This window comes from Macrosteles quadrilineatus, unplaced genomic scaffold (assembly GCF_028750875.1).
Source record: "Macrosteles quadrilineatus isolate MER2022 unplaced genomic scaffold, UCM_ALF_1.0 Scaffold_9__3_contigs__length_116548681, whole genome shotgun sequence".
Taxonomy (NCBI): Eukaryota; Metazoa; Arthropoda; class Insecta; order Hemiptera; family Cicadellidae; genus Macrosteles; species Macrosteles quadrilineatus.
The window spans coordinates 44,313,462-44,335,791 of NW_026542602.1; the positions used below are offsets into that span (position 1 = coordinate 44,313,462).

The 22,330-nt window shown below is 33.7% G+C and overlaps 1 long non-coding RNA gene across 1 annotated transcript; it reads right to left on the reverse strand.

Annotated features, from left to right (window-relative positions):
* Positions 1 to 471: 471 nt before the first annotated feature.
* LOC129002083 (uncharacterized) lies at positions 472 to 21,462 on the reverse strand. Its single transcript, XR_008491534.1, has 3 exons — positions 21,379 to 21,462; positions 5,378 to 5,443; positions 472 to 540 (listed from the first exon to the last, which is right to left on the reverse strand). It is a non-coding gene; the product is annotated as an uncharacterized LOC129002083 (long non-coding RNA).
* Between the last annotated feature and the right edge of the window lie 868 nt (positions 21,463 to 22,330).

The window sequence follows — 22,330 nt, forward strand, 5'->3', positions numbered from 1 at the left end:
CCCAACTCATCATGGATTAAAATTTTACGAGAAAATGAATCATATTTTGGGAAAGAAATGTTCTATGTACTTACCAAATAGGATTTAAGTTTGAAAAAAATATTGATAAATTTATGAACAAACTTAAAGAATTCATGGTAAACAAACCAAAGTATTTTTAGATGAGTTTTTCCACCTCTGTTCAGAACAGAAATAAAGATATGTATGAGATCAATGATGTTTAGTAATTACTGATGTATAATTACGGTAATAATTGACACTATTTATATTTTCTAATGTGCAAGAAATAAATGAAGACCTTTTCATTTGATTTCTTTGCTACACAAAGCTGTTACCAGTAATCTGCACAACAGGCTACTGTAAACCCATAATTGGCATCTTACATTACAATAATTAATTGTTTAAATTAAAAGTTTAGTTTTAGTTTCACCAGTTTCACTCACCGTCAAAGGGCTCAAATCCAAGCATTTCCTCCAGAATTTTATCAACATCCCATTTGAACTCTACAAGGGGATCCCAGGTATTCAAGCCTTCACCTCCCTGAAAAAATAGTTAGATAACAGTATTGCCAAACAACAAACAAGTTTTCCACACACATTTCCACAGTAAACCCCCCAATTTTATTCTGTCATCAAGCAGGAATCCCCACAAACTCAAAACATGAAAAGATAAATTTGTAATGATAAAGAATGATAATGCTACCCTGAAACTTTCGAAGATTTTCTTAGAATTGGGTAAATATTTTTATATTCATTGTAAATTGCCCGAAAATGGGGCTTATTGACCTTAATATTATTAAGATGGGCTTATTTTAGCTTCGTTTTGCCCGTCCCAATTATTACTCATTTATTGTTAATGTTCAATAAGTCAATACTTTATTAAATACAGTACAAATTATTTTAACAATAGGCTTGCAACAACCCTTAGTTCAGTCAGTTAAAATTTAGTCTCTTATCTGACTATCTCTCTATTGATAACACTCAGAACCATAATTAGGATAGTCTAGGGTGGGCTACACACTGAAACCCCCAATGGCCAATATAACCTAATCCATGAAAGTATTTTATTTTAATTTATTATTTTTTACATTTTTAGCGAATTTCCCTATAGGGAAGTAGCTATTACCGTAGGTGGCACGGTAAGACCTAGACCCGGGACCGATTTACTTTTTCATTTTGATGTCCCCAGAGGCCAAAAACACCATTCGTTCAAATTTTTATATATATATACGTCCGTGAACGTGATAACTTGAGTAATTGTTGTCCGATTTTGATGAAATTTGGTTTAAAGGTGTAAGGCGGGATAAACTTGAATTAGTTCGCGAACCAGCATGATCGGACCACGGGAACGGGGTTTTACGGGGGTTTTTATGGGGTAAAAATTGGGGTTTCTCATTTTTGACCCTCAAAACACAAAATTTCTCAATTTCTCTCTAGACCTTTTTAAAGAGCTTAAAAAAACAAATAATTTAGTATATTAAAATGTTTTTGTACGGTTATCGGTAACGGAGAAAATTTAAAAAAATTATATATTTAAAATTCCCATGTTATTCTTATGGAGAATATTGTAAAATGTAGTTTGCTTGTTTATAGATAGGTATATTTTAAACTTGGCTAATTTATTTATTTTATACTAAGCTATTAATATTTTAGCAAAAAATACACTTTATTAGTTTCCTTGTAGCAGCATACCTATAGGTACTCGTTACACCTAATGTTATTAAATAGGTTTAATTGAAAATCAATTCAGACAAATGGAAATTCGCTTAGTCGGCAGGTTTGCTGCGGCGGGGGTATTTTTATTTCACTTTAGGTACTTTTGGCACTGAAGGGCAGGTAATAAAAATCCATTCTTGCAGTTTCGGGGCCATCACAGCAAATTATAATAACAGCGAGACTACAATTATTTTACACACTTTAATTAAGTCAGCTAATGATTTGCAAAACAATGTTGATGAATGCAAAAAAAAACCTGATCATACGAATTAGGGAGTATTCTACGCAAATATTGCAAGCAAACTATACACAAGTTTCATTATTTTCTCTGGTAAAATACAAATATTTAATTGGATTACAATTCCTCAAACCATACGCAAAATTTAAAACGTTGCTGGGGACGAATAATTGGGTAAGGTGGCCGATAAAAAAGGGGCTGAATCTTGACACATTGTTAAATTTAATCTTTAAATGTTTACAAACGAATGCAAAACCAAGGTAGCAGGTAAAAAAGAGGGGTGGGTTTTTTATCGTGAGGCACGGCACAATTCAGTGGAAGTGGATTGTAGTTGGATACGGGGTTTGTATATACCCAAGAAGACTTACTAACTATAACGAAACGATCAGTATAATTTCTAGAAAATATTCATACAAATAGACACTTCAACTATTACAAAAGTTACAAACGTATTTTCTAATAACATATTTTATCGTGACGTGCTCAAAAATTCCAGTCCGTCAACGATAAGATAAGACAAACAATAACTGCAAAATGAACAACAATCGTAATGTTTAAAAACGTCTGAATTCGTTTATTACATTATCAAATATTTTGAGAATACAATGAGGCAGGAGATAAAAGACGAGTCATATCCGGTCTTATCGCGCAGGTGCACTGGCGAGTGGCGATAGTGATTGCGTCCCAGTCGCGAAACTCTCCAAAGCATTGTATCATAGATAAAAGGAATAAAATAAAGATGTGAAACTACAAACTGTTATAAATATCGATGTAAACATCTCCACGCAAAAGTCATACAAAAATCCATTAATTTTACTAAATCAGTCGCAAGAGGATATACGGAATACAGTACTTATATATTCATATTATAAATAAGACGCGTTTAAAAATATATCAAGGAGTCAAGGATGAACCGGGAACGATTTTAATTATTAAACCCAGACAAAACAAACTATGAATATATAATAATTCATCCAAATCAAACATAGTGGTTTAATACCAATAAAACAACAACTATTGTACGAGATTGTACAGTGTTGCCAACTTCCTTTCCCTTTCACCCATTCATACAACATTTTGACTAATTGTAAGACGTACCTTTTTCTATTTTCAGATGATTTTGCTCTGAACACAATATTTTTCCTACAGTTACCTAACAATGTACATGTTCTCTCACTGATTTGAGAAAGCAAAGTGGCCAATTCGCTCATCAGTGAGACAATGTTAACATTGTCTCACTCTAATTACTTTGTCTCACTCCAGATTTGCAACGTGAAGGCGCGAAATAGTGAGCGCGTAACATGCAGGCAACGTCGTATGCGCGCGAAATACGTTGGCAGCACTGGCTGTAAATCAGCTGGTCAGCTGATGTACTGTTGTATTTGTCACTTCACATTAAATGTTATATTAAAAGTTCACCTCTGTGTAAAAATAGGTTATGTTTCTTTACAAATTTATTTGTTTTATGGTAACTGTAGGAAAAGTATAATGTGCAACTCGAGTTCAAAGTACAATTGCCTCACTCGAGAAACCCTGAGTAAGGATTTGAGTAAGGATTTATCTCGAGTGAGTCAATTGCTCACTTTTCTCACTAGTTGCACAAATAACTAATCCAGCACCAATTGCGTTAATATGGTTTTTACCATTATATCTTTTTGCAGGATGATAAGCATTACACTAACACCTCAATGTAAAAATCCGTAAGTATAACGGCTGAAAATTGAGTGATACGGGGAAAACTCTTTTTGTATTGGTTATTATAGATTTTTTATCCAAAGTTTTAAAGTAAGTTTTTCATTGATTGTTAAGGTGAGAATGAGATAGTGAATGAGATAAGAGGACAATGCGTTAAACTGCGGGAAAACACCGGGGCAAAAGGGTAGGTCATTAAAAATTACGTTAGTATCAGTCCAACTAAAATTAATTATTACACATGATTTATTATCATTTATACATATACAAGACGTTATTACGTGTCTTTGTCACAATATGTTTTTAAAATAAGATATGTGTAATAGGTGTCCCTAGTAATTTTAATGGCTAAGAATTGGATATCCTAAAATATTTGGGGATCGATACTGTATCGGGTTCGGCCTAGACAAATCACGAAATCCCTAGGGCCTCTTCACCTACCACGTCAGAAAAAGTGTGACACTATTTACTATGTTTTATTATTCTGGTCTATCACCGGGTCAAGTGTGTGGTGACGGTGACGTACAAGGGTCCAGGATGATAATCGGCCACTGCCTAAGTGGCGACTGATATACTGTATGGGGTGGCCCACGAAGAGGTTTAAATTTGAATCCATACAGGTGTTTAACGGGAACCCTGACAAACTTAATTGGTTTCTTGGATCAAAACTAGAAAATAACTTCATGTAGGTCCTAAGCTCATTCATTTTCTATTTACACGTTAAAATGGGGTTTTTAGGGTTTTAGTGTATTTGTTAAACATTTTGACCTCTAGATTGAAGGATATACAGAACATTTTGTGTAAATATCCTCGTATGGTAATCCCGCACTCGACTACTCGTGCGGTAAACACCTGTTTTCCGGTATAGTAACGTTTTACTATTCGTGAGTCATCACCTGATTTGTTTACGGTGTTACAGTTCAGTGACACTAATTGTTAACCAGCTGTTTGATTGAAAAATATTGTTTGAGTAAGGCATAGCCTAAAACTGCTCAAGTGCAGATTTACTGAAACTGGAGTAATCCAAATTTAAGATTGCCAACCCAAGAGTTGGACCAGGTAATCCAATCCAACAATAACTAAGTGGATAGTTTTTTTTTTTTTTTTTAGGAAATTGGTAGTGATGTTTAAGATGTCACTAGTCTTCTTGAACTCACTAGTCACTATATAGTCTCTTTGTTGATTTGATTTGTTGATTCATTGTTTTTGTTGTCTATTTATTTTGGTTGTAATGAAGTTATTTAAATTGATTTATGTTTTGTCGATCGATTGTTTTATCAAAATGTGTCGATTTGACTTTGACAAATTACTAATCACCTTATTAATTGATTGACTGTTGGATTTATTGACTGTCTCATTGGTAGATTTATTGATTCATTTATTTATGTATTTGCTCACACATATACAATATGTATATGTATGTATTTATGTATTCATACATCTATTGATTGATTAATGGAAGTAATATGCTGTATCTAACACAATCATCTAAATCGTATCATTTGCATACAAAACTGTACACATGGGGCAATTTAACTTAACCAACAACTTATCGTATGATCCTGGTATTATAACTCAACATCAATTTAAACTTGTTATACTATCTTTTATCAAGTAAGTAATAAAACGGTCAGGTTTGGAACATTCTATAAATCCTTTCTATAAACATTACAAACATATAAACAATCACATTGTTATTGAAATACTGAAAATTATCAAACAAAATACTTACATTAGCATTGTCAGAGAGATAAAAGGATTCATCAGAGTTTTCACCCATCTTGGCTCGTTTCTAAACCTTGAACATAACTGAGAAAATCAGGATATTATAATACAAACAGGTAAGTTCCTAGCACTCTATCAAAAACCTTTCACGAAAAGTATATTTATATTATGAAGTGACTCACCCGAAGAGTCTAGGAGAAAAAGTTTATCCTGAAAAATACGAGATCAGTTAACTCTACACTCGTATTACAGTCGGCAAAGAAGTGGGTGTACACAAACTCAGCCAAAGCTATATAATCATAAGATAAACTCCACACAGATAACTAAATAGTATTCAAAACAATAACATCCTGAAAAAATAACAGTTATTTTACAAAATAGATGACCAACAAACATAATGAAAACCACAATTATTTAACTATAATTAATCATGTATCAGCTGTTTGTGGTTCGGCATCGTTTATGTTTAGGTTAGGTGCATGTTTACTTTAGTGTTGTAGTGAACGATAAGGATATATTTAGTCTAAATCTATGACATTAATCATGTATCAACTGTTTGTAATTCGGCATTGTTGACATTGTTGTTATTTAGCAGTAAGTTTAGGTTAGGTTCATGATTAGTTTAGTTTTTCGGTCAACGATAAGGATGCTAAATCTACAAGAGTGTACGTTTTAATCTATGACATTAATCATGTATCAACTGTTTGTAATTCGGCATTGTTGACATTGTTGTTATTTAGCAGTATGTTTAGGTTAGGTTCATGATTAGTTTAGTTTTTCAGTCAACGATAAGGATGCTAAATCTACAAGAGTGTACGTTTTAATCCATGACATTAATCATGTTTGTAATTCGGCATTGTTGACATTGCTGTTATCAATGTGTTAGAGGTGATCCAGTTAAAGGTTTCAATTTAAAAGTTAAATACGAGCATTGCAGTTTGTTTACATAGTATATTTTTATTCATAAACATTTGTATGATAGTGACATTTAAAAATGAAAAGTGATATTTGTATCTTATAATTCAGCTCCTAGCTCTGGAATTGAATTGGGCTTGTTTAGGCAAACACTTAAAGTACACTTCAATTGTAACTTCGTTGCCGACCACTTGACTTACCATCCTGTGCATTTTCTTTAAATTAGACCAACGTACAAAAACTTCCCCCTTTGAAAAAAATTTTTACTATTTAAAAACGCATTCTTCAATCAAATAACGTTCCACAACAAATGGCATAAACATTGTAGCAAAACATCAGCTGTTGACATAAGGAAACCATGCACTTACTAAAAGTTGTAACCTTTAACTAAATCACTTTGTACATAATGATTAAAAATCTAAAAGAATGCAAGTATATTTTTTAGCTGAGTGAGAATGAAATTAGCATGCTAGTTAGCTTTGACTTAGCAGGTGAGTCATGCGTACGTGCCAGACTAGGCAATCTCGGAATGTTTATGCCCAATCAAGAATCAGCTGTTCCATTTAGCAGACTTATCACAACTAGGTATTGTATCCGGCACGCCTCGGCTGTAATCAAAACAACTCCGGGCATGGTTGGTACAGAGCAAATGCAAAGGTTAGTCAGGTCACTGGATAAAGTAGTTTTTTGGTACAGAATTGAGCTCAGTAGTCCTTTATCTTTGGAATGTTAATGGTCTTTGCTAAAGAAAACTAGATTGAGAGTAAGATCACGAAATTGAAAAGGCAACTTTTGGAAACATGTATTATGAATTGATTGACCGAGCAGAAGCTCTCATGAAAAACCAACCAATTCCAACCCCATTTAGGTCTGTAGGTTCAGTCTAATTTCTACAGTCAAATTAATCTCATTTTCACACCGCAACTCACGAAGTCACGAGTATCCGGTCCGTAATAATTTCAATCTGAATTCCAACTCATTCAACTAAGCCTACATTCTTTGAAAGGCATCTAATACTGACATTAAACTGTGCAATACTCTCCCTCTTCGAATCGAGTCCACATTCAGACCCGGGATGCTTCAAAAGTTGTTTGAAATCATTTCTCGTGGGTAAAGACGGTGACACACTACCGATCTTTTCCCCGGGGTCTTGGAACGGAGGAGGGCGGAGGGAGGGAGGTCGGAGGGAGCATGTTCGATAGTGTGTCAGGGGTCCGTACACCGATCCAGACGGCGAACCAAACATCACGCCGAGCAGGGAGACAAGCGCTCTGGAGGCGGTTTTTTGGCGAAAGATAAAAAATTTGGTCCGATGTACGATAGAGTGGCATGGTATATTTTTGCCCCGTACGCCGTCGCGAGCGGCCACCTGCGGTAGCGTTGACAGTTAAAATTGAATATATGACATTTAAGGTAAACGCACCAGTAGCTGACAGTATAAGAAACTATACGTACTTAATAATCCGTGGTTTTGAATAAATAGGAACTAAAGAGATATTACGGATTTTATGGGATTCTAAATTTAGTGTAGTTTTAAAATTTGTCACACAAAAAGGGTTTTTAAAATATATTTTATAACATTTTTGAACTTAATTCAAACTTTGTACGTGTTCCAGTGGCTGACAGTGAAAAAAGTGCTTGTACCAGTAGCTGACTATGTGTTGTCCCAGTAGCTGACACTGGAACTATAAATGTACTAGCTGCTAAACCTAAGGGTTTTATAATTTATAAGACGAAAAAAATCTAACTTAATAATTAAGTTATAAATAAAATCATGTAAAACGTTATTAAGAAAATTTATTTTACATATTTTAAAACAAAAATATTTACATTAAAAAAATATATATATATTTTATATATATTTAAAAAAAAATATAAATTTTTTAAATATATTTGGCTTATTAATTAAAAGATTAAAATCATTTTATAAAAATGTGAGATTACATAAATTAAATTTCGATGGGTAAAACTAATTTAATATTGTGCAAGTAGCAAATATCCCCTGTCAGCTATTGGAACTTGTATGGCTTTTGTGTACCAAAGCCTGACATTGATATAATTTGAAATCCAAAACCCCTAGAACCCCAATTTTATCATGAAATTGTCAACAAAGGTATAATTGATAAAAATAATGAGCCTAACCATTAATAATATTTAAGAAATTTTGCGAAATGACAAAAAACCAAACTTACCTTCTTAACCGTTTCATTAAGGGAATCGACTAAATGTGATGTGTACAGACAGGGTTGCTTTCTAACCACCACCATTCAGCGAGTATGTGCTAAATTTCACAGATTTTTTTGTAATCAAATCAGGAATAAACATATGTTCTTCTAACAATGCAATCATGTGTAAATATTTTTAAGAGACCACATTATAATGTAAAGAAACTCAAACTGTCAGCTTCTGGAGCACTGTCAGCTACTGGTGCATTTACCTTACACTCTTTAACTGATAAAATAAATAAATGTTAGATAATATTTTGCCGTTATATATTATGTTGTGATGGTGCATTTATGTTGTAATTTTGTGGTTTGTTTGGTCAAGGTTGAAAATGTATTTTCCAGGTTGAAACCGTTAAATAAATGATACCATCAATAATGTTTAATTTGAATTAAGTAATTGATGTTATACTTAAACTCTTTCAAAATCAATATAGACATTAATATTATTAGAGGTAATTAAAATGATAATTTTGTAACATGTTTTTACATGTCTTAAATTTTGTAACATGTTATTACATGTCTTATTACCGTTTTATTATTACTGCCTCCGCGCTCTCTGACACACACGCTCTCCATCTCTCTCTAAACTCCCTTGCTCCACGCTCGGTAGAACTCGTCTGGTCTTGGTCTTTTCGGAGAAATGTTCCGATTTAAATTTTGCTGATATTTGCCTCCCTTCTCCCTGCTCGGTTCGGAGTCTTGATTGGGGAAATATCGATTGTGTGTCACCGCCTTAAATTTATATTTAAGATGTTAGTTGATAGTCTTAGTAAAGTGGACTTGGCTAATGCATGTATTTTGTCAATCTAGCTTTGAAATAAATGAGTTATTGAGTTATCTATAGCCGTCTACGACGGCGGGGTAGAAATCTGAGCCAGATAAATGTTTTAAACCGATTGGTGGGACGATGTAATGCTTCATAAAGAACAGTTAGAGAGATATATATAATACAGAGTCATGTCTTTTAACTAATAAATATACCTAGTAATAATGAAAACGCGAAGTAAAAATACCTGAGAAACGGCTAACTTAAATACAATATCCCCGCCACAGCAAACATGTAAAATAATTTCCATTTGCATGATTGTATTTTCATTTTCATTATATATTTTTTAATGTTATTTTTACTCCCTATTTATCCCGTAAATCCCTGTTCCTATTAATCATGCTGGTTCGCAAACTCGTTCGAATAGATATAGGTTTACCCGTTTAAACCAATTTTCATAAAAATCTGATCAATTTTGCTTCATACAAAACGGAGATTTGGATTGCTTTGCATAGCAAATCTTTCAATAAGTATAAACTAGCAAAGAAAATTTAGTTTTGTGAACAGCAGAATCTCAGTTTTATATGGGTTAAATAAAATGCTCTCTTTTGCGATTAGCACGAAAAATAAAATCAATATCTAGGTTGGAAATTGGAGGTCAGTCACTCTCTTTCAACTACAGGAAAGCGAACTGACCTGAGTGACCCGACACCCCAATAACTGGAATGGCCCGTTTTGAAAGGAAATCTAAGAAATTGCATGAAGTCCATTCTGAGTAAGGTAGGGGATTAACGGGACATCTGTATTCTGTTCACTCATATTTGCTTTGCATTTCCAAGTATTGGTTGTTTATGTTTTGGACTAAACAATAGGTCGAATATTTTGTACCAGATGCCTGAAACTACATTTTACAACAGGTGTTTCGTTCCTTTTCCCAGTAATCTATTCATGGTTAGTTCCAGAATTAACAATAAGGCATCTGCTAGAGTTTCTAACACAAACGAGAGAAATTCACTAGAATTAAGTCTTCGCACCAATTGTTTATAAGAAATTTTACAAAAGTGTCAGAATTAGCATACTGTTATAATCTACAAATGTTAACATAATATACATTCAAACCAGCTATTATGAAATAAATATACAGTATTATATATCGGATGCATTGCACGACGTCCAAGTGCCACGACGTCCAATAATATTTATTCAGTGCCACGACGTCCAAAACATAATTTTTGAGTTGTTGCACGACGTCCAAGTGCCACGACGACCAAAAGTACAGCAACTGCCAAAAATATAGTCTTTCTACAAGCTTTGGACGTCGTGGCACTTGGACGTCGTGAAACAGCGCACTATAGAATTGTAAAAAAGTAACATTTGCACGACATCCAAAGTCGCTGCCAGTTGCACGACGTCCAAGTGCCACGACGTCCAATAAATATTTGACTGTTGCACGACGTCCAATATAGCTCAGCGCTGTTGCACGACGTCCAAGCTCCTTCATGATGACCGGTTACGATGACCGGCTACTTTCCGAACAGTGTTCTCTCGTGTAAAATGCTTATGGAACGTTTATTAGTTATATATACATGGGTATATGTTCTTGTTCAGAAATATATATACTATGAATATTTGAACCATTAATTGAAACATCATAAAGTAAAAATACCGCAGCAAACCTGCCGACTAAGCGAGTTTCCATTTGTCTTAATTGATTTTCAATTAAATATATTTTAATAACATTAGGTTTAACGAGTACCTAGGTTTGCTGCTACAAGGAATCTAATAAAGTGTGTTTTTTTTGTAAAATATTGATAGCTTAGTACAAAATAAATAAATTTGATCAAAATACAAGATATATCCATACACAAGCAAACTACAACATTTGACAGTATTCTCCAAAAGAATAACATGGGAATTTTAAATTTACAATTTTTTTTAATTTTCTCCGTTACTATTAACCGAACAAAAATACTTTTATATACTAAATTAATTGTTTTTTTAAGCTCTTTAAAAAGGTCTAAAGAGAAATTGGTAAATTTTGTGTTTTGAGGGTCAAAAGTGAGAAAAACCAATTTTTACCCCATAAAACCCCCCGTAAAGCCCCGTTCCCATGGTCCGATCATGCTGGTTCGCGAACTCTTTCAAGTTTACCCCGCTTTACACCTTTAAACCAAATTTCATCAAAATCGGACAAAAATTACTCAAGTTATCGCGTTCACGGATATATATATATATATATATATGTCTAATTTTGGGAAATATCACCCTTTAGGGAAATATATATATACATATATAAAAATTTGAACGAATGGTGTTTTTGGTCTCTGGGGACATCAAAATGAAAAAGTAAATCGGTCCCGGGTCTAGGTCTTACCGTGCCACCTACGGTAATAGCTACTTCCCTATAGGGAAATTCGCTAAAAAAACATAAAAAGAAAAAATAAACAAGGCAACAGTTGGAAAACTATAAGGTTTACATGGTTTGAAAAGTGATGACATTTTGTTAACAACCAATAAACTTCATTATGTTTTGAGTCATGTTTTGAGTAAGCTTTTAAATACTTATTTTTTCAAGACTAGATGAATGTACATTGATCAATATGATCTTTGAGAACTATTTTTTATACCCTCATTTTAATTTTTACTAGTATAAAGAATAGAATGCCTTTTTCGAACTGTTTTTTAGGCTTCAATTAAATGTTCTTATATCGCAAATATTTTATTAATAGTATTCACTTAACATTGACTTAATTTTATTTCAATAAATTTTGTGTTTGTGTTTTGATACACCACTTATTAAATTGCAACCAATGAGAATATCATATAAATAAGTTGTACACAGGGTTTTTTTGTTTCCCCAACTCTAAAATACAACGCACATGAATTGAAAATGTTATAGGATTAATAGTACTGTAGCGAATCGAATATCAATAAAGTTAACGTATAACAATAAATTTACATACTCCTAGATTATAATTGAATGTGTTTACGAAGGAACACCACAACCTCAAAATTCAACATACAGTTGATGTTGCCAACTAGCGTGGGAGCGGAAGTCCTGATAAAGGCTGGTTCTCGGAAAAGTAATAAACTTGTAGTTTGAATGAAACATTTTTTTTTTATTTTGTACAGGATTCATGGGATCCTCAGCATCAAGTATAAACTGCAAAATTTGCGTCGAAGGTCTGATTAGACCTTCCGAGATTTAGACCTTCAGCAACTGATCCGTTTTTTACCTTCCTTTAATTTATTCTTTTTCATGTTGTACTTCATGTAACATACATAGACTAGAGGGCCGCTCATGCCCTTGACAAATACAAATCAATATCGTCATTAGACAAGAATTAAAAAATAAAATTTATTAACAAAACCTACCACGGCATATTCTTGAACAAGTGTGCCTACAAACCTACGATAAGCATGTTTGTTATTATTATACTTAACCTACAAATGCTATGACTTAGGGCATACCTGCTTTCCTAGATACAACAAGCGAACTAATTGCGAGTGCGACGTGAACTTAGAAAAAGATTAGTAAGAATTTACAACTGTGAATTTCTCAGAATTTATTGACAGTTCAGACGAACCTATGGCCACAGACTACGGAAACCTACAGTATTATTGTATTAGTATACTGTATTTGTATTATTGTGTTACTAGCAGAGTACCCGTCCTTCGTACGGGGTTGGCATATAAGTATAAATGCTTATTGCAGTTATGGGAGAGGACACGATTAAAAAAAAAAACTGGTCTTTTAATTTATACGGTATCCTATTGTGTAGCACACATCTACCATAGTCCTGATGTTCTACCACTGCACCTAAACCATGGAAAAAAGTAAAGTTCTCATTGTGTACCACAACTTTTTTTTTGCTAGTTGGTTCAAATTAGCTGTGGTCATTAATGCAAACAAACAACATAATAGTGCTGCACCCTGTTTGGCAAGCCTTATAACTTTTTAATGCTGTTTAATATCATAGAACCAACTTGTACAGTTGAAACGGCTGACAAAATTCTTTAATTTCTTTAAATATGAATACTCATAAGGTTAACATGAGAAAGTCCAGAGCCAGAGCCACCGGGGCGGAGACTGAAAGAATTTTCGAGGTAAGAATATGTTAATCGGGGATGTCATCTATCATCATACCAAATTTCAACCTTGTCGGTTTAGTATTTTTCGCGTTTGCTTGTCACAAACATCCATCCATCCATCCATACATCCATACATCCATGGTTTGCACTGTAAACATAAAACTATCACAATAGTTCCAAACCGACAAATAGAAATATAGGAAAATATAAATAAATATGGAAAATAGGGTAATTTTCTAACATATTTTAGTGAAATTATATAATCAGGCAAATGGAAATTCAGTCTACAGATTTGATGTGGCAGGGGATTATATTACGGTTTACACAAAAATAAATCAAAACACAAACCACATAACACTCAGGAAAAGGGCCTAGGGTGATAGGGCAACGATTATAGAATCTTAATTATTTCCTATATCCATGATGAATGATTTCTTTTAAAACGAATTATTCCTAGTAAAATCTTATTACAGCATTTCACAAAAATAGAACAGACTCTGTATAATCTAAATATATAAAAGGCAAAGCCCTCACTGACTGTGACTCACTCACTCACTCACTCACTTACTCACTCATCACTAATTCTTCCACTTCCCATTTACCTAGGAGGCTGAAATTTGGTAGGCTACACCGATTCTTTGGGCATTAAATAGGAAAAATAAGTAGTTTTTATTCTGATCGGGCTTTCGGGCTCCGCCCCAGTGGCTCTGGAGTTTCCCATGATAACCTTATGATTTTTCATATTCAAAAAGAATTTCTTAACAGCTGTTTCAATTAAACAAGTTGGTTCTGTTCTATGATGTTCAATAGCATTAAAGTTACAAGGATTACCAACAGGGTGCAGCACTATTATTTTTTAAATTTTGACTGCAGCCAAAATGCATGAATGCATGAATGAAGTTTGTTCTCAATGGAAATAAATAAATTCATTTAATCATTCATTTAATTTGCAACCAAAAGGTGAGTGAGCGTAGCGAACGTACTTCAACCAGGACGTGATTGAGCCATGCGAACGAGCTCACTTGTGAAGTTAAACGGGGCAAAGCCCGCGGGTACAGCTAGTATATCATAAACATAAACAAATGAAGTAACTGAAAGAATCATATCTATATATTAATAGGCAAGCATGTTTCTTTAAAACCTTTTTTCTCAGCTTGTGGGCATCGCAGGAAAAATCTTCGCATACTGAGAAAGATATTTTTCTGTAGGTGTGCAGAATCCCTTTAAAATTAAAATAGGCTCAGAAATAAGCACAAGAAATGAATTTGAAATTTGAACAAAATTAACATGAGCTTTATGGGTTTCCATGCTGGTGACGAAATAACAAACAAATATAAACAGAAAATCAAAACAAATTGAAGAAACTCCAATCACATGTTATGTTTACAGTGTGGGGTGAAAATAGAGAAGTCTGTACATTACAAATTTTTGGTCGAGTTTCGACCACTGGACGACCTCTAGTACTAATGAAATTACATTAACATATGGTTTGACAGTTACATTTAAGTAATGTAAAATAATGTTTACATTCGGACTATTAACATAATTATTTTAAATTTATAATCCTTACCCTCCCTGTTCTGATATTCGTGCATTATTTAATATGTTTGAACCAGCTGTGTGGAATTGTGAAATCAAAATTCATTTGACAGTTACTGGTTGTTTACATTTTTAAATTATGTAGGTTTGCTCTTGTTACCATGGATACCATCAATAATATTTTAAAATCCCTCACTTCAAATTTTTGAAAGCCCACGGGGCAGAGCCCTAGGACAATAACGAAGAGGGAATAGTTGTATAATATGTATCCTCGGAGCTGTAGCTTCATTTACGTGCAATTTGAGCCCATGGTTCAGTACTTTTTGAGATTAGGCTATCTCATACAAACACACAGACACACACACGCACACACACACACAGACACCACCTCTTCTTTATAATAGTATAGATAGATTGATAGATTATTATTATAGTATTATATATTGTCTGTGCTATGGCTAAAATACGTTTTTATTACTGCATCAGCTGGAGACACTCTCTGAATATCTGCTTCAACCATTTGTTGTCAAACATTGATCTCGTAAAATAGTGAAATTATTTTTCGTATGCACTAATAGAGCAAGGTTTGTACTAAAAGAAAACCTTCTCTTAGTTTAAAAAATACATGTTTCACAGGAAACATTTTTGACCATTGTAGTAACATCATTATAGCTTAAAAAGTTGATAAGTGATAGTTTACATAATATTTAGCACATTTGACGGATAAACCTTTTTTGAATTCGTCATATTATAAGTGTATGAAAAATCATATATCTGTGTATCAATATCTACTTATCTCATTTCTGTTCAATGGAAGTTATACAATTTCAATGATACCGGTACTTAAATGGGAAGTCTTACAGCTGTTATAAAACTGTGCATACATTTTATCTTACGAGTAAATTTGCTACCAATTGATATCGTATGACAATTCTATTCTACTGCAGTCCTTAGAATTCTACCACTACTCACATTAAACCTACCATATTTACTTTTGGTCTAGTGATTAATTTATTGTAATAATCATACAATATAGTGAATAGTGTAGTCATTTATTTATTTCGTTTCAATGACATAGCTCTATTTTGTAGAAATCAATTATGCAATCATAACAACAGAAATACTGCATCATTACATTTTACGGTTACATAGTATTTATTTTACATATAAAAAATTTAAGCTAATACAATAATTAGTTCAATTAGAACCATTGAATATTGAATAATTTAAACATTAATCGAAGACGAAGCTGTTGACAACTTTCAAACAGTTGACTAGGCCTAGTTGCCTTCAAAACTAATATTTCAATAATTGCAATGCGAACTGTATGCACTGAGGTCGGCAAACAGTGTTCACTGTGTGCAGTCACTTTGGACGTCGTGGCACTTGGACGTCGTGCAACAGTCAAATATTGATTGGACGTCGTGGCACTTGGACGTCGTGCAACTGGCAGAGGCTTTGGACGTGGTGCAAATGATACTTCTTTACAATTCTACAGTGCGCTGTTTCACGACGTCCAAGTGCCACGACGTCCAAAGCTTGTAGAAAGACTATATTTTTGGCAGTTACTGTACTTTTGGACGTCGTGGCACTTGGACGTCGTGCAACAACTAAAAAATTATGTTTTGGACGTCGTGGCACTGGAAAAATATTATTGGACGTCGTGGCACTTGGACGTCGTGCAACACTCCCTTATATATCTGACTGCGTGAACAGGGTGCGTAGGACGAACCCTCAACATATAGTCTATAGGTACCAAATTTTGATACCGTACTCAGTTTTTAGGTATGGCAGCCTATGTTCTTCTAAATTTTTTCAGAGGACCTAACAGTGAAATTTGGTAATAGACAATTTTAAATATTCAAAACTTTGAAACTGTAAATTTAATATGCACGTATATAATTTAAATTTAACACGTTAAAATAGCAAGCTAGGTAGGCCTACCCAATAGATAACATTTAAAGTTTTTAAGAGATAAATAAAATCGCATCTGACAGACACATGATTATTATTCAAAACATGTGTACATACAAAGAACAATATACAAAGGAACCAAACCGAAAGTTCTGGAACAACATGTGTTACACAATCGAGTTCCAGGAAAATCGCTATCGCTAGACGAGTGCAGACAGCTGACATTGCTGTGTCGATGTTGGTACAAACATTTTTTTAGACGCCGTTGGTACCACTGTTGTCTCAGAATTCCTTATCAGCAGGCGTGAAATAATAACAAACTCAGCATCAAGTAAACAGACGTCATACTGTGAAGGGTGAATCATTGCGTTCTAAACAACGATCACATAAGACCAAGTTCTAAACAATGCACCACTTCCAGTGCCACCTAGAGCGCAAGAAAAGATAACGCTTATCATGGACGCAGGCAGGAGGAGGGGCGAGAGTTAAGACTACGAAAATATTTATGTTTATAGGGTGAACAGAAAATGCGTTGAAATACTGTGTGGCATCATGGTTAAAATGTGTCGTAAAAAATACCCCCGCCGCAGCAAACCTGCACACTGAGAAAATTCGGTTTTTTTAAAAAACTATTTCTTAGTCCGATTTATTTGTAAACGACGTAATGTTCAACGAGTAATTAAGTTTACCGATAAAGGAATTTAAATAAAGTAAGTGTGTTTTTTTTTGTATTAGTCTAATATAAAATAATATGATTCTTTGTTTTAGCGAATTTCCCATATAGGGAGTAAGCTATTACCGTAGTACTCATGGTAAGACCTGGACCCGGGACCGATTTAATTTTTCATTTCGAGGTCCCTAGAGGCCAAAAACACCATCCGTTCAAATTCACATATATATATATGTCCTTTAGCGCGATAACTCGAGCAAATATTATCCGATTTTGATGAAATTTGGTACAAACGTGTAAACCTACGATTATTCGAACGAGTTCGCGATCCAGCATAATCGGACAATGGGAACGGGGGTTTATGGGGGTTTTATGGGGTAAAAATGGGGTTTTCCCATTTTTGACCCTAAAAACAAAAGATTTTGCAATTTCTTTTTCTACCGTTTTGTAGAGCTTAAAAAAGAAATTATTTAGTATATTGAAGCGCTGTTGTATGCCTAACGGTCACGAAGAAAATTCAAAAATAGTGTTAGTTAAAATTCCCATGTTATTCTTATGGAGCAAATGAATATTGTTGTAGTTTACTTTCTTATGGATATACAGGGTGTCACAAAAAAGTGTGATGGGCTATACAGGACCTAATTCTACATGCAAAAATAAGTCAAAAATGAAGAATAATTTTTTTTTGATTTCGGCTTGGTTTAGCCGTAATCCGCCATTTTGTTTTTTGGGGAAAATATTTATTATTTCAAAATCTTTTTGAGATATTTTTACGAAACTTGGTAAAATTGTTTACACTATAGTAAGTAATATTTATAAAAAAAATTATTATTTTAACTTTCCAAATTTCAAAATGGCGGCCGTTTGAATTTTTTAATGCCAAATTTCATGAAAACCGGTACCTAAATCAAAATTTCGTAAGAGACAAAAGTTTTAGTATTTATTATGACAAATCCAACAAAACAAAAATGAATAAAATCTGTTCATAAATAAAGCAGCTGTGTTTATTTTAGTAATTTAGACTGAAATTACTTAATACGTTACATAAATTATTACATTACATTTAATACATTTTAATATTAATAATTTCAATCCAAAATACTAAAATAAACACAGCTTCTTTATTTATGAACCGATTTTATTCATTTTTGTTTTGTTGGATTTGTCATAATAAATACTAAAACTTTTGTCTCTTACAAAATTTTGATTTAGGTACCGGTTTTCATGAAATTTGGCATAAAAAAAATCAAACGGCCACCATTTTGAAATTTGGAAAGTTAAAATAATAATTTTTTTTATAAATGTTACTTACTATAGTGTAAACAATTTTACCAAGTTTCGTAAAAATATCTCAAAGGGATTTTGAAATAATAAATATTTTCCCCAAAAAACAAAATGGCGGATTACGGCTAAACTAAGCCGAAATCCAAAAAAAATTATTCTTAAGTTTTTACTTATTTTTGCATGTAGAATTAGGTCCTGTATAGCCCATCACACTTTTTTGTGACACCCTGTATATTGATAAAATTTGGCAAATTTATTTATTTCATCCTATACTATTGACGTATGGTCAAAAAATACTTTTTATCTTCCCCGTAGCAGCAAACCTAAGCACTCGTTAAATATCTAATGTTATTGAAATAGGGAATAAATATGTCTTATTTGTGGAAATATTTTAGTAAAAATGTAATCAGACAAGTTGAAATTCGCTTAGTTTGCAGTTTTGCTGCGGCGGGGGTATTGTTTATATTTACATAGTTATTTTGTAACCAAGGTGGCAACCCATAAGGCCAACGTTAAAATTTAAAAACGTTGAGTTACTTTAACATTATAGGCATTATCAAAAATTTAAATTGGTTACGTCCAAACCATCCAAACATTTGACTTACAACCTTGGTAAGATTGGCTAAAATATGTTAACCCGTTGGCAGTGTTATGAAGATTGCATTGAAGTTGATCCCAAAGAGCTTCGCTTCGCTCCGCTCAATAATTTTATTCTTATAATACTATTTCATTATTTTTACCCTATTTATTTAGTATTTACTTGGCTAATGCTAACTGTAACTTATTAGACTATTGTTGATTTGGTCCAATAAAAGGTTTGATTTTAAATTGGTTGGGCAAATAAACTTGGTAACTAAATCTTTGGACGGGATTTTCCACAATCCCTCCACGTGGGAATGTAAGAAGATAAGTTTTAACGATTCTCAGAATCAGAAATTACTCGCTTTTAGTATTTTATTGGCATTGTTGCCGTATCCGGTGACCTCTAAAAACCCGTTAAAACATAATACGCACACGAACATGTAAACAAAACAATTATATCTTAACCGGTAAACGTATTTAATTGAACTGTATCGTTATTTTAATCTCGCCATTTTTTGTTAACTTAAAAATCGTACTGGTTTTATAGAGTACGGTAAGGAGATACTTTACAGACACAATTCTCCTTGACTAGGATGTGTATCTTTTTTGACTTGTTGTGTTGACAACTGAAGGATCAAAATCATCTTTGCGATTGCGAATCATCTTTTGTGATTGGCGGGATTTTAACGCACGGTTTCAGCACTGAAGACTCGCGCTGCCACGCCCTTTTGGTACAACGAATAGTTCATTATAACTATACGCGGAACTATTATAATCGCGTTTATTACACCAGCACCATCATAATTTTTAAAACTTGATAAATTTGGTAACTCGTAGAGGGCAAAAACCTTCCCATAGTTTCGAATCAGCTGTTAAAGCTAAATCAGCTGGTCAATTGTGAACAACAAATCACATAACAGGTTTACTATCCTTCAACAGTGATGAATACTCTTCATAAATGTATATGTTTTACAAAGGTTTTACTTTTAATGTGCAGAAGGCAATTGAAAATAGGGTTGGCAAAGAAATATAAAACAAGACTGCAAGTCACATTGACATTGGTAACCTTGTCTTAAAATAAATTTATACCCGACGTTAACCGATGATATTTTGGTAACAATGTTACCACGTCAGGTGGACGATATTTTGGTAGCATTACCACTGCAGTACCTTGTCCGAATGTCCGTTGTCGTTGTCGTATTTGAACAGGGTCTATTGTAGTTTCCAAACCAACTTGGTAATTATTTCAGAAGGCATACACTTATTGAGTAGCTTAAACATTATTGTTAACGGTCGAGAAATGTATAGGTTTTTATCTTGTAAGATGGCTTAAAATATTTGTTAAACTAGTAAATCAATATCAAATATACTTGTTACAACTGTAAAAAGTAACACAGATTCTTCAAATAAAATAAAAAAAACGTACATTTTGCAATAAATGCAAATTTCGGTATTTTTTTAACTGTACTATAGTTTTACCACGACAGTAGATAAAACATTCTGTCTAGGGTAGTGTTTTTACCATAAAACCATATACTGTTGCGCAATATAAAAATGAGTTATATTGTACCAGCAAATCAAAACTCAAATCTGAATGTTTTATAATGTAAACAGAGTCTCTTGTTTAGCTCAAGTCCACGAAATACAAAATAAAACCAACACACTTATGGGAAATGCAAAATAACTTTCCAAAGCATTTAACGAAAATACAGATAGGAAATTTAATTTACATTTTTCAAAAGAGCTTTATCAAAATCTAAAAATTCCATGCAAGCCTAGTTGGATCACTAACGTCAAATATAATTGAAATTGGTTACGTCCAAACCACCCAAACATTTGACAAAACAACCTTGGTAGGTTTGGCTAAAATATGTTGAAGTGCAGCTGTTATTGAAGTGTTATAAAGTTAGTCCCAAAGAACCCATGTTAAATAATCTAAAATCCAAGGTTTACTAAACAAAAAATGATAACAAGTACTAATGAGTAGGTAATCTATATTCTACTTAAATACATTCACATACCTTGACAGCACCTACAGTAGTCGATTTCAAAGCACTGCGGCAGACACTTGTTGACAACACAAGAACTAAGCGAAGACTGATTCGGATTCCGGGATTCGATACACTAGCAAGTTGGTGAGGCGCTGGACACTGTAGGGGAAGGAGCGATAAGAAACCGACCAATGGGAATGTCCGAATCGGATGAGGGAGGTGTGAAACGTTCAAGCGATGAAGGCGCGCCGCAAAGACCTGCGAAACGACGGCGCTATAGTGAGGGGTGGGGGAGGGGGCAAGCCACTGCCACCTACCACGTCGACGTACAACCACAACCACTGCCCTGCTTGCTTGAATCGCATTCTCAAATTCGCGGAAAATTACACCAAACACCTGGCACCTGGGTTGCAGAACATAGACATGATTGAATGGATTATTAGGCTGGGCGCACACTGATCTAGCATTTCACCTGAAGCAAAATGTTGCACAACGATTCGCTTAGCGTTTTGTTTCTTTGCTTCTCCAGGTGCTAGAGGTTCAAGCATGATTCAGCATTTTGGTTTCAGGCAAAGATAAGAACAAATATGTATTATTAGCGAATTTCCCTATAGGGAAGTAGCTATTACCGTAGGTCTCATGGTAAGACCTAAGCCCGGGACCGATTTACTTTTTCATTTTGATGTCCCCAGAGGCCAAAAACACCATTCGTTCAAATTTTTTTATATCTATATATAGATATATATATATGTGTGTCCATCCGCACGATAGCTTGAGTAATTTTTGTCCGATTTTGATCAAATTTGGTTTGAAGGTGTAAGGCGGGATAAACTTGAATGAGTTCGCGAACCAGCATGATCGGACTATGGGAACGGGGGTTTATGGGGGATTTTATGGGGTAAAAATAGGTTTTCCCATTTTTGACCCTAAAAACACAAAATTTCACAATTTCTTTTTAAACCATTTTGTAGAGCTTAAAAAA